Here is a 14,894-nt window from a genome sequence, read left to right on the forward strand (position 1 = left end):
CCCTAGCAGGGCCACTGACTAACGATTCAAGCACAATATGCATAAACGCACAGAACCCAGGGGCCCACAAGATACAGAATAGCCAATAAAATACCAACACTGGTTTGATAACTAAATATTTGCTTCCAAAGCCCTCAAATGGAGTTTCATCTAACGACAGGACAGACCACCTAAGAAACAACTCAAGTGCCAAGGAAGAACTCCTTTATTCCGCAACAAACTCCCAGGGCCCCTGCCCTATGAAAACAAAACGCTGCTCTCTTTCCTGCTCAAATACGGATACTGTCAATAGTCTCACTCAATTGTCCTTGGGGCCAGACTCCGCCCCCAATGCTAACATAAGCTCCGCTTCAATGGATCTTCACTCATTGTCTCCCATTGGCAGTTCTAAATCAGCCTCATGCACGTCAAGAAGACCCATAACAACCGAGGCACAAATACACTAATCTCACTCACCTATTAGGCAATATCTCCCTTTGATCATTGCCTCAGGCTCACCTGTTGTCTCAAAAAAACAAGACTTAAGAGAACTTTCAGCATTATTTTTACAGCAACTTGAAACCAAAATCGTGCAAACCCTGGAGTCTACTCCACAATTGCACAGACCATCAAGTGGATCAAATCATCACCACTGTACTTCTCGAAACATAGAAAACCCAAGCTTCATGGTTGCTTCTGAATTGCCAAAACTCACTAATCCACAATACATAACAGCCAAAGCCCTACTTTGGCAATCTTCCAAGATGGATTTGCAAATGGGTCTCTTGCAGACAATAGCTACATGTCTGGCAGACTTGAAAGGAAAAATGGATCAAATTACAAACTTGATATCCACCTCACAAACAACCTGTTCATGTTCATGTGCGGCCATTGTGGACCAGTGGGCAAATCTTCCTGCAGTTTTGACCACCTTAGCAGGCTCAGTTCGGGTCTCAAGAGCCCCTTTCGGTTCATCTCTACAACTGACTTCAATTAAATCAAACACAGAAACTTTCAAGAATCCAACCAACTTACTTAAAGACCCGCCTGTAAGTTCAATTGAAACATCACACTTGCCTTCACCCACTGCCTTAAGTTTATCTCCCTCAACGAGGCCTATAACCGTCGTACCCTGCCTTTCAACCAGCTACCAAACAATTGAAGAACTAGATGGCACCCCAGAGATCAAACAGAAGGAAGGCTTGCTTTCTAGAAAAGCAAAGAAAAAACTGAGGAAAGCTCAAAAAAGGGAAAAAACTAAAAATCGACCAGCGACCCTTCTTACACGTACACATACAATCAAGTCAAATATTGCCCCTGTTAAGCTCTATCCAATTTTTTCAGCAAAGTTATCAGAAAAGAAAGACAGAGAAGCGCTTCCAAATCATCTACAATTCATCAAACAACCACTCATTAAGAGTTTAGCTGACGTTTCCGCTTGAGGGACAATTAATTCCAACGCCCCCTAAACTTCTTTTCCTGATAACATGAAAGAGAAGGCTCACATAACATCAACTCAGCCTAACCTCACGGAAGGCCCAGATGCGAGGATTAGCCTCGCTCCTGGACCGACACTACCACCTATAACTTCAGGGCCACAGGTGGTGGCTTGCACGCAACCACTGTTCAGTGCCGCACACAGCACTAACATGCTGCATCAACAGGCGATAAAATCTTCTCCAGCACCAATGGTATACAGCACCCCTCCAATACATCAAGTAATGCCTGCATCTGATAATCAAGCCATTCCGGGAACCTCAACGAGCAGCAGTCATTTAAAATCAGGAGGGATGGAGGTCGCTCTTACACCAAGATACCATGCCAAAGGCAATTACGATGTTTTGAACAGAGGCAACATCCTGCTCTTATTTACTCACATACCATCACTGGAGCACATAGGCTCAGTAGATGTTGCCTGGGTTAAATTTCAAAGCATGCCAGGCGACTCCCACGATGAATCCACAGTGATCGGGCTACACCAACAGTCACATCTAACGGCAATGCTGTGTGAAGCCAACCAATTGGCTGACTAGGGTATTGAGATTAGGCATTTACCTCAAGACAGATACCCTCACGTTTTAGCCAATAAATCTCTAAATACCTATTCTATCCTAAAATGTGCTGTCGATATCCGTCATGGTCATAACCCCACCAGTATCTTCTCCCAACATGAACCACCGAGGATCACTTGCTCCACTAATCAGAGAAGAGTTTCTACTAGTAAACAGGACACAAACAACCAATTAGGATATCGCGTCGAATGTGGTCCTCATTCGGCCCGACGGCACCTTTAATTCCCATAAAGGCAAAACAGCTAATATACCGAAAGAGCAAAATAATCACTTAACAATCATTTCTTGGAATGTTGCTGGTCTTCAGAAATTGTTAAAAAATGATTCCGTCCTAGACTACCTTCAAAGCAGTGATATAATTTGTCTCCAGGAGACATGGGCAACATCCACTACAGCTCTTTCCGGGTATTTTGAAAATCATGTCCCGGCTTTAAGACGTAATATTTTTGGGCGGCCAATGGGCGGTCTCTTTGTTTACATCAAGCACTCTCGAAGGCTGGATGTAATTTCACTTGCACCTCCCTCACCTGGAATTCAAGTATTACTCATCAATGGAGTAAAAAATCATTATAATCCACTCAGATTGCTATTATTTAACTGTTATGTTAATCCAGCCTTACATCAGAGAAACCAAGCTCTCGATGATCAGGCAGCCATTATTGGAGACTTTTTCATCAAATATCCTCATCACAATCCACTTATAGTCGGGGACTTCAACAACAGATCTCTCGACAAAACAGGAAACGGAAACAAACATCCAAAAGAGGTTGCGGCACTTCAAGCCTTATTTGATGCCTGTTCTATATCATCTGCTTACAATCTCAAGAAAGCAAAGGACCAAACATGGGCCCCGCTTCCAACATACAGGAATATTTCTACAATTGATTACCTATTCATTGGCAGCACATTAGCTTCGCACCTGAATGATTTTGACATTGACAACCGAGCAGAGAGTGACCACAGGCCCCTTAGAGCATCCTTTTGCCTTTCCACTCCTCTATCTTGCAAATTTACATCTGTAGGCGTATCTACGGGCGAGGAACGAGATAAAATCCCTCGTAGGATAAAGTGGAACACCAATCTCGGTACAAAACTGTCTGCATGGTTTACTAAAAATGAACAATTAAATACTGCTCTCGGCTCGCAAGCCCTCTTAGATTATTGGCCTAATCTCCTGATAGACCTGTATCGGGCACTGGGGGGAACATTGGATACTCAAAAAAACAGGCGCCAAACGATCTAAACCAGCTCCTAAATAAGGAAATGTCGGAAAGCAAACGGAAGCGTCAAAATCCCCCAAATGCAGGACAAAAAGGGGAAAAAGCACTGCGATACGCCATAAATGGATCACTTCGAGCTGCCTAAAAGAAACGCGCATGGGAGCAACGCACTAAACGAATAGAGGAATCCTGGCTTAAAATCTTCTCTCTTCTTAAAGAAAAAAATCCAGCCCCTTTTTGGAGATACATCAACCAAGTCAGTAACAGTGGCCAGTCCAAGGATAACGGAGTACCTGATAACGTCTGGGTGAACCACATCATTCAGCTCTACGGCAGTCGGACAGGGGAGTCGTCAGTTCTCTCCCCTCCTCAAGGACCAAATAATGAAAACACCCAGGGCTTAGGCATCTCGGCAGCCGAAGTAACACAGATCATTAGTCGTATGAGGAATGATGGTGCGCCAGGGCCAAATGGAATACCCGCCACAGTTTTTAAATCAAATTGTCCATTCTGGGCAGACATCCTTACACCTCTTTTTAAACAAGCTTTTCTCACAGCTACAATTCCATCCACCTGGCAGGGCTCAATATTACATCCACTTCATAAAAAGGGTAAACGCTCAAATCCGGCAAATTATAGGCTAATAGCTCTATTGGATATCGAAGCTAAGGCCTATGCTCGGGTACTGCTGGCAGAACTTGAGAACTGGGTCACAGAAAATAGCATTCTTCCTCATACTCAGTCCGGCTTCAGATCAGGCTGCTCCACGACGGATAATATAATAGCGCTGTCCTATCTTTCTTGGAGAGCCACTCTGGCCAATCATCTACCATTATTTTGCTGTTTTGTGGACTTCAGCGCACTCTATGGAACAAATTAAATTCCTGGGGGATACCATCTGCACTTCTCTCTGCCCTGATATCTCTGCATCAGAAAACCTGGGTGAGGATTAAAACAAGCGCCACAACAGTATCTGCAAAAATCGCAACTAAAAATGGTTTAAAGCAAGGCTGCCTATTAGCCCCACTACTATTTAATCTATACACTGCTGATCTGCCAAAAGAACTGGCAAGCGCAACCTTTGTCGCCCCAAAATTGGGTGGCACACGACTACAGATTATGCAATACGCTGATGATATTATTATCATGGACCATACAAAAATAGGTCTACAAAAAGCGCTCGCTGCCCTTAACATATATAACATAAAAAACAATCTTCTGATGAACGGATCAAAAACCAAAGTCATGATCTTTGGGAAATACAAAAAAAAGAAAAATCTGTCTTGGCGAGCAGGCGGTCTACATATTGCAACCTGTACCAGTTACAATTACCTAGGAGTCTGGTTCAATGAAAAGGCTAATCAAGTATCCCATCTTAAACATCTTCGGCCCAAGGGAGCAGGCGTTATATACAGTCTGAGGTGCTTGAATCGGCACTTGCACAGCCCTACAGCCGAGCCAATTTTATGGGTTCTACGCGCCAAACTGCTCCCGGCAGTGTCCTATGGCCACCTGGCTAAAATGGATATATTTCTAGCAAAATATCAAATAAAGGCTTACAAGAAAATATTTTCAGATCCCCAGCATGCTAGGAGGACGAGACTGAGACTCGAGCTGGGCCTGGAAAGCGCAGATCTTCAATGCCTGGGGGATTTAATTAAATTCTACATCCACACTCTACGTGCACCTGCTCAATCTATGAAAGAACAATTGCAATCAGTATTCACGGACGAACTTTCTCCTTGGTACAGACAGCTGCACGTGGCCAACTCCACATTAAAGATTAAAATCCCCAACTTTACTAATCCAATCATTTCCCTGCCAGTGTGGAAAAAAACGATAAAAAACCAAGTCACCTTAGTGTCATTTGAGAGAGATGTTGCTCGGCTTCCAAAACAATCGCTCCTTGCAACTTTGAATGACTCGTATATCAAGGGGAAAACTCAACCATATTTTAGCTGCTCTCCTCAATCACTGACTCGTAATAAAATTATTTATATGAGGCTGCTAGCACTCCCAATTCATGACTTCAACCCGCTGTGGGCTCGGAAGAATGGCCAGCTAACATGTAGGCTCTGCAACTATCCATATGAGTCCTGGTTTCATCTGTTATGTTGTTGCCCTCACCTTGCCAATGACCGCCGACGCCTACTGGCCCCAGTTTACCGGGAAAAGTTACTGAGACATTGCAGGGAAGCATCGGAATTATGCTTCAGTAATAACTCAGCCCAAGTCTTAGCAAGAGCTGCGAAGTTTGTTAATATTATCCTAATTGCATTGCATAATGCTCAGCATTAAGAAACTGTCAAACTCTATCCTTACTTGCACATTTGAACGTCGATAAAAGTCAAACTCTTTATGATAAGCACTGTGACACTTAATTTAAATACAGCTGATTTATAAATGTATACATAATTTTTCTTTTTCTTCTGCTTTTATTAACTCTTATATTTTAATCCTTGAATTTTATCAATATGTTTGTATGTTATGGTTTTAATTAACTGTAATAATAAACTTGGTAACTTGACTGAGCCAATGCTAGCTATCTCTTCACATACAGCCTCCCAAACCCATTCGGGCATCATGACATCGCTCCAGAATCCTAGTTTAAGCTGTATCCCCAGTTATAACACTCGGCCCCAGATCATGTTGCCAGAACACAGGGCTGATCATCACTTCCGACCCATACTAAAACACACGCAGCCATGTGAAATCCCATATCCAAAGAGCTCACCCAGACGTAATCCTCTCAAAAAATCACCTTTTCGTGCACATTTGTGTATTGTTGAAACTCCAGCCTCCATTATTTAGCCATAAGTCAGCATCAGATAGGACTACAAAGTTAACCACCCCACAAAACAGGCACTTCTGTACACAGCCAATGAGACCCAACACCTGGCAAATACCACAAGTCTGTGACTGGAGGTGAGTGTCTGAAAAGTTTCAGCGCTCCGTCCATCATCTTGTGTTTGCTTTGGAACAATCCCTTTGGGGATTTGAAGGTCAAAGGTTTCCTCTCTGTCACTAGGTGTTATGTTGCTGCCACCATTTATTTGTCCTAAACCCAAATCTGCCCTTTCCCTTTCTATGACCAGTATCCTGTCCTCCAGGGTGAATCTGTGGGCTAATATTTCAAGAAGAGCCTCCTCTTCGGAGAGTTCTTCAGTGTACCTTGAGCGACCTGATACGTCCTTGCTAGAGGCAGGTGCCCTTGGCACACTGGGTCGGTTTTGAAGTAGAGGTACAGTGTCCTCTCCTTCGAGTTGACGCATGTTTGAGTCATCCTACTCACTCACAGCGCCCTGTGTCACGTCCTTCCCCCTGCTGTTGTGTCTGGCGCGCTGAACGTACTGCCCATGCGCGCGCCTGAGCACTCAAGGACCTATCGAGGAGGGTCAGCGGTCTAGTTGTTCGACGTGACCCGCCTCGAACCAATGAGCGAGTACTTCCGGGAGCGGGTCTATTTCACCCGCGAAGCCACAGAACTCTGGGCTTCGTATTAACGTCCCGAGCCTACGCAGGAGCGTGGCTCGATCTGCAACCGGACCCTCGTCCGGACCGCGCAAGGGCACCAACTACCGCTGGATTACTCGAAGCTACTACTCCGATATCCTGCTAAAGGCAAGGTAATCCCTCTTTGCTATCTCCGCTGCGCAGGAGCGCCGTCGGAGATTCCCGCGACCCGTGTAGCAGACGGGGTCGCTGTAACTTTCTCACCGCTCGTGCTCCAGCGCGAGGCGGACACATCTCTAGGTACCTCGGCTCAGGAGCGCTACCTCAGTTCCTTGAGTCCCGTCCCTTGCTCGTCGCCCCCTCTGCCCTTCTTTGCATCGCACGCTCTCTCCTCGGATGTTGACAGGACTAGTGTCATTCCGGGAAAAGAGCACGTTCCGACAACACTACTAAACTGCTGTACAGTCCCTCTGCACCTCGCGCCCCGTGGGGTTTCCCGGCGGCGCACCTCTTCTCCTCTCAGTCGCCAGTGGGACCTGGCTGGGAAGTGTTCTGGGCCCCTTCACAGCAAGGGTATTCACCATCTATTCCTGGAAAGCGTGCTCCCTCAGCATAAGGAGTCCCTCCTTTCAGTGTTGCTTGGACCTTTGTTTTCGCCACCATTCATTGCCAGAGACTTACGGAATCACTACACCCCAGGTGACTATACCTTTCCTTCTGATTAATCAAGTCTGTCTGGGATGTCTATTTTTGAGGCGTGTTTGCTACCCATGTGCTTCCTCTTGTAGGTCACGCCCATCAGCAGACCCAGTCGTGGTTCCTAGGCATCTTCCCCAGCCGTCCTCACCTCCCCTGGCTCCTCTGGCGGCCTCCCCCGGTTCCTTGGTGTTCCTAGGTAGTAGTCACCCTATCTGGGGGGGCTAAGGGTACTGGAGGGGGTTGTCCACGTCATCCCTGCGGAATCACCCCACGCAACTAACGGTAAGCAGTGTGGGGATCTGACACCCTGGTTCTCAAAGTTGGTGGCCCCATCTCACACTCTGCCAACAGCTTCTGAAGCATTACAGTCTTAGGGTCTGATACAATTTTTACTTTGTACCCTTTGCAGAGGGTCCTTAACTGCTTGAAAGTAAGCTGCAGATAAGGGGTAAGATTGAGCTCCTTAGCCACATGCCCTGCAATACTCATTATTGTACTCAAGCTGGGGACTTTTTGGAGCTACAAAAATCCTAACACAAGTTTTGTTAGTTCTAATTATAGTAAGTTTTTGAATCGTAAACAGTTTTAAACTTCAAGGACTTAACCAAGGCCCTTCCAGTCAATTTTAAGAATTTAGGAAATTAATCGACAATCGAAAAAAAATTGCTCTTAACTAAAGGCAATTTTTGGGGTTTATTCATGTAGTCACTTATTGACCAAGTGGTATCAGCGAACGCAAAGTCGTAGGCCCCACCGCTGATCCACCAATCTAGGAAGCTTGCTCTCTATAAAACGAAGTACATTGTGCAGAGAGTCCCATGGGTCCCCAATCGGTTTACAGAGGCAAAAGTAGATAATACTAATGCTCTCTTTTGTTGTAGTGTGGGCGAGCAGTTAGGATTATCAGAGAGTAGTGCTAAGAGGCACTTCTCACAGAGGCAATAAATGAAACAAACACTCAAAGAATAAATCTGAGACCAGTTTAGAAAAATAACACTTCTTTTTCTATATATTTTAAATGCAAGAACTTCGTTTAAAGGTAAGTACGTTTTTTGATAGAAAAATTTTCAGGTAAGTAAAACGTTCAAACCTGTGCACTTTTACGCACAATGCAATCCTATGGGAGGAAAAGTAAAAAATGCATAAAGGTAGGTACAGATAGTTTCGGGGTTTCACCTTCTGGGTTCAGAATAGTAGTGGGCCAAGGTTCAAAGTACTACCAGCAGTTCTTCCAGAACCGCCTGGGTTCCACTGGGACAAAGGTGTCAGTGAGGCAACTAGCTGGCGCTGCGGAGAAGGGGGGCACCAAAAAAGAGGCTGCACCGGGGGATTGCGGGCATGTCTGAGGGCTCCCAAACAGGGGCTCAGGTCACAAGGGGTCTTGGAGCTCATGGCACAGCCAGTTCATTGGGGGCCGAGGTGCTCGGGAGCAGAGTGGTTAGGTCGGCTGGGCTGGTGCACAAAGATGCACCTCGCGGTCAGGGGCAAACAGCTACAAGAGAAGAAATCAAGGCAGCTGGGCCACTCTTGAAGTGGGTCTCAGTGATGCCGACATCCCTCGATGGATGCTTAGTCCTGGTGCAGGGAGAATCTGGGCTGGACTCTTGCTGTTGGTGTTTGGTGCAGGGAGTCCGGTACACTGGGGGTTGGTACTGTATGGCTCCGGTTTGTCATGGTGTCTTCAAATTCGGCGGGGAGACAGACCTGACCTTACAGAGCATGAGTACCTTCTCCTGGTCGTCTGCGGCGTCGATCGGGCCGGGGAGCTGCAAGGCCGTGGACCAGACTATGCTTCTCAGGTCCTGCCAACTGCAGGGGAGTAGCTCCTCTACTCCAAGGGAGACTTTCAGTGTTTGCTGAAGTGCTGGCAGGCTACCAAAGGGTTTGGTAGTTCTCCAGCTTGCAAGACGAGTAACTCTGTTGTGATTGTTGAGAGAGGGCTGAGAACGGTAGGGTTTTGTGCCAAAGTCCAAAGTTCTACTGCAGTTCTCACCAGGCAGTGACTCTTCTTCATCCTTCTTCTGTGACCAAACTGGTCACAGAACCCATGCACAAAGCCGGACACGCACTCGACCCCATCTTCACGTCCAGCAACAGAACTCACCTGGGCCGACCACACCATCGTACACTTCATCATCACTGACTCCCAGTACACCATCACAAGGCATCAGATCTCCTCCCACAGCAGCTGGAGCAAGGTCACCAGAAATCAGTGGTCACAAGCCCTCACCTCATCTCAACCAGAGTTCTCAACAGACCTCAATTAGGCCATCCAGACCTTTGCTGCCTGTATCGCCGACAGTGTTGCCCCTCTGAAACCTATAAAATCCAACAAAACCTCCAAACATGTCAGCTGGTACACTCTAGAGCTCAGGACCACCAAGTGCAAATGCCACCAACTGGAGAAATGGTGTGCCGCAAGAACCCTTGCCAACAGAGCGGCTCAGAAAACTGCCCTCAGCAACTACCACTGGCACATTAACGGAGCCAAGAAAGCAGCCATAACCATCTGCATCGACTCCGCAACCAACCACACAAAGGAACTCTTTAAAATAGTCAAAGAATTCTCCAACCGAAACCGTTACCACCTGGTCACAGCTTACCGTCCTGACCACCTCAGCCATCATGTCTTACATCCACTCCGACGCGCCCACCAACCCATGCTCCCACCACCTTTACAGCCTCGCAACAAACCCAATCAGAAAATAACTCATCACCATCTTCAACACCTCCATCTCTTCAGCAACCTTCCCGGAGAGATGGAAACAAGCAGACGTCAGACCCCTCCTAAAGAAAGCCTCCGCCAACCTCAACAATCTAAAAATTATCGTCCAATGTCCCTGCGCTCCTACCCAGCCAAAGTACTGAGGAAGCCATCAACCAGCAGCTCACTGAATTCCTGGAACAAAACCATCTACTGGACACCTCTGATTCAGCATTCCGTGCCAACCACAGCACTGATACCGTGCTGATTGCCATAACCGACGACATCAGAAATGACATAGAGGAATCTGAAGAATGGGAGCCACATCAACTGGCCTGCCTTAGGGGTGGTGCTGGCTGAATGTGGGTACCCCTCCTAATCTTACTAATTTTCCTGCTTTTCTTGCCGCCAAAAAGTAAGGGTCAGGACAGGGGGGTGGGCACCTTCACTATCTGGAGAAGCCCACGGTTGCAAAACAAAGGCGGCAGGGTCTTTAAAGCTTCCTGCTCTGGAATGCCCATTCTGCTTGGAGGAGGTGTGAAAACCTCCGCCCAGGGCAGGCTTTATTCCTGACCTCTGAAAGCAAAGATACTCCCCTCAGGAGGTCAGAAACCTGTCTATGGTGGCTGGCTGGTCAAGACCAGTCAGTCAACACACTAGTAGTTGGTAGGTTTTCAGGGAGCACATCTAAGGTGCCCTCTGGGTGCATTATTTAATAAATTCAGCACTGGCATCAGTGTGGGTTTATTACGAGGAGGTGTTTGATAACAAATACCTTGGGGTACAGTGAAGCCATCATGTAGCTGGGGAACTCTTAATCAGCAGTGTCCAGCCCATGTACACGTTATATGGGAAAAACAATGGTTCCCGTGGAATAATATACTATGAGGTTATGATACATAAGCACAATCGCTATATAGAGGGTTAGATAATGGCAGAGCGCGAAGGAACCACTAACACACCGATTACAGTGTAGTATATTTTATGGATTTTTTAAACAATAAAGTTAGGAGTAAACATTATACATCAAAACAACATTTGTGCATAGTGTCCCAAGTGACAAAGGGAACCTAAACCTAAGTGACAATGTGAATATTAAATACAAGGTTTCCACAGTTTGTACAAGTCGACCATTATCATAATAATTCCATGTGAACAGCAGCTATATACAGTGATATGTGCTGGGGAAATGGTTCGCTTCTTCTGTATGTCGACAGCGTTTCGACCCTCAAAACAATGTGGGGTCTCTTAAGGACTATTAATGAAGGGACATCTAAATATATGGTTGCGCAGCCTTGTGAAAATGATGTGCCACACGTGAAGAAAAGAGGAAAAAGGTTTACTCACATGAGGACCCGTCTGGGTACTCAATGTGAGGACAGGCTGTCAATCCAATGGGGTATGTAGGTGGGCTAGAGGGGCTCAATTAATTATACGCCACAGCCGTGGCGTTGTAGAATCCCTTTGTGGATTAACAGTGACAATGCACTGAGAGTATTTCTCGGTAGAAGAATGGAAAAGCGGGACAGCGCTCCACGTGTAGATTCAGAAAAAGCCGCGTCAGTCAGCTTGATCGGGTACAATGACCCGATCAAGCTGACTGACGCGGCCTGTCCTCACATTGAGTGTCGAAACGTTTTGAGGGTCAAAACGCCGTCGACATACAGAAGAAGCGAACCATTTCCCCAGCACATATCACTGTATATAGCTGCTGTTCACATGGAATTATTATGATAATGGATTGCAGTGCATTTTCTGGCATGGTACACAGGGATGTGTGCCATGTCGACTATTCTATTTTCTCTGCACCAAGACATGCAGGCTGCAATGGCAGTTTGTGTGAGGTTGGTGAGGGGTCCCTTAGGGTGGCACAAGTCATGCTGCAGTCCTTAGGGACCCTCTTTAGGTCCAATGCCCTAGGTAACAGGGGCACCACTTACTAGGAACTTACAAGGGGCCTAATGGGGGTGCCAACTGTGGAACAATCGGACATTTTAAGGAAAGAACACTGGTGCTGTGGACCTGGTTTGCAGTAACCCAGCACACTTTCAGTCAAAGGTGCACCAGATACCAGGCAAAAAGTGGGGGTTAACCATGTCAAAAGGGGCACTTTCCTACAGCGCCAACCACCCGGGCCCTGGCCCACCCTAGGGGTCTTACTTTTGAAAATGGCAGAAGTCCGGCATATCATTTTTTAATCAGCGCCTCAGATCCTCCACGGATCTGTGGTACAGTTACAGAAAATATTACGTTTTTGCCTAGTGCAGGTGGGGTTGTTCTCTTTGGGACGCCTACCAGTCCTAGGGGGGCATGGTATCCCTACCCTACCCCTATTTGTTTTTTTTTTTTAACCTTTTTTCAGGACAGGAAACTGAGCTTCTGAGTCCTAAAATAGCTGTTGCCACATCTTCGTTGATATGGTGACGGCCAATCAGATCATATATTTTGATCAGTTAGTTCAGCGAATCCTTCACCATGTGATATATATACATACATTTTAAACTTAATTTCGCAAACACTACTGAATGGATGTACACCAAATTACAAAAAGGACACTTTCTAGCCCAAGATCTAGCTTTCTGCCGAATTTGGTGCAATTCCAGTCAGCCATTTTGGCTGTAGGTGTGTCTAATTTTCCAATCGAAATATTTGAGAGGAACATGTGTTTTGGGCCACACACCCCTTTTTTCCTTGGCAAATCACCCTGAAATTTCACGGAAGGAGGTGAGGGGGATGAACTTTTTTGAAAAGTTTTGTGAATATTCGTCAAACAGCACCAAAGTAACACATATATGCATGTACTTACCCACATTTATACAGGTACATCTCTATACAAAGCCAAAACCTGTAACGATGCAAATATTTATTGATATAATTCTTATATCCTTAAGCAATGTAAGAATTCATGTACAAAAATACATGTACATCCGCATAGCCATATTTAAATACCCAGACATGCATGCCCATGTAATGCATAAACATGCATGTGTTTTCTATTCATAATAAGGTTTTTATGTCTTGTTCATACTGTTGCTGTAACTTCTAGCATTGTGGGTATTGTGGTCATGTAAGAAAGAGCAAGCTCTTGACTAGTCTTCCGAAGTTGAGATGTTTCCTATTAGACCATATTTTTGGCAGTACCGAATTCTATGGCTTAGCCACTTGCGCAGAGAAAGATGTGCTGCCCATGTGCTGTTTTAAGGTCGATCCTGGGCAGCGCATGCGCTGCTCTGTGAGCCATGTTGTATTGGAGTATGGAATAGAAGCCCTGCCCACTCTCTGCCCATATTTGTCATTGGGTTGTGTCATTGTCCTTCGTAAATGCTGGCTTCTGATTCGTTAATAGGCTTGTTAGTCCTGCCTTAGTACCTCCTTGTCTTCACTCGTAACCTCCCATGAGAACTGGCCCTTTTACTTTGGTTGTTACACAGTGAGTCTGTTTATTGTGTGAACGCTATTTTCTTCAAGTAGTTTCTCCTACTGTAGGCACGACATGCTTTCCTGCAACATTCAGCATGCCATGCGCGCTGTCACTTTCTAAGCAGCCTGGGACAATGGCTGCCGCTTCTTTGCAAAGGTCTGGCGTTTACAAGAGTTTGAGCTATTGGCATTGTACACGGCAATGCCTTTTATTTATGTGTTAATTATCAAAACATAGAAATTAAAGGCATTGTCATTTACAATGCCAATAGCTTGAACTCTCGCTAGTGCGAGACCTATTGCATTGCAAATACTTGTTCTTATATACTGGGGTTTTGAGACGGTGTGCCAGTCTAAAGTGTAGGTTCCTCTGTTGGATATTTATGTTGTGATTTTCTTCCAGATAAAAAAGTTCTCCTGCTATTTATTGCCAAATATTTGGGGCGATATAAAGCAACATAAAAGAGGATCTTCTGACAACCAGTAGCGGGCTCTCAAGGTAAGAGAGCTATGTGGCTTTACATGTAGGAGCATATATATAGTATAAAGGTATGTTTTTTTTCATTATGTGAGCATTCTCCTATTGTGCGCAGCACCTATGTAAAAAAAAGCTAACATATATGACATTTACCTTGTACTAAGACTGGCCACAGCAATTAAGAAAATCGTCAAGGCAATTTTAAGACCAGTTTCTTTCCAAGTGGCACATGAAATGCCTACAAAAATGTAGAAATGATAGGGAATAATCTTTTATTATTTTTCAGGTTAAAACTGCTGTAATAACATGACCAAATAAATGTGACGAGACAAAATACCAGAGCAAACTCACATGTCATATACCTGTTTCTCTCTTTATAAACACCGTGCTTCTTGGAATTTTCAGAGCCTCGTTAGCGCAGTAGGCAGCGCGTCAGTCTCATAATCTGAAGGTCGTGAGTTCGAGCCTCACACGGGGCACAATGTTTTGCAAGCTGTTTCGAATGTCAATTTGGAAACATGAGTGATAAATATACTCACAGTATTCAACTTTATCGTTTACTTTTATGCGCTTTCATTTTACCAGGTGATAACATCGCATAAGTAGTACTGCACCACGTGTCTTTTCTGAGTGCTAAATGTTAACACAGAAGAAAGACTTCATGCAAGCTCCATGTAATCATTTATAGACTCATTCTACTTTGAGTCAGAGTTGTTCAATCAAGGAAAGAATTGTCTGGACGATCTCCACTCTATCTGTCTAATTACGAACTGCTGAAAACAGATGGCTCCTTATATTTCACACTGGCCGACGATACGCACGGGGGTCAGGGGCCATGTTTGAATGGGAGTGTATTTTACACATGCAAA

The 14,894-nt window shown here is 45.3% G+C and overlaps 1 non-coding gene across 1 annotated transcript; it reads left to right on the forward strand.

Moving 5' to 3' along the window:
* Positions 1–14,431: 14,431 nt before the first annotated feature.
* Positions 14,432–14,504, forward strand: TRNAM-CAU (transfer RNA methionine (anticodon CAU)). Its single transcript has one exon. It is a non-coding gene; the product is annotated as a tRNA-Met (tRNA).
* Positions 14,505–14,894: the final 390 nt, after the last annotated feature.

The sequence above is a fragment of the Triturus cristatus genome, chromosome 12, assembly GCF_964204655.1.
Source record: "Triturus cristatus chromosome 12, aTriCri1.1, whole genome shotgun sequence".
Taxonomy (NCBI): Eukaryota; Metazoa; Chordata; class Amphibia; order Caudata; family Salamandridae; genus Triturus; species Triturus cristatus.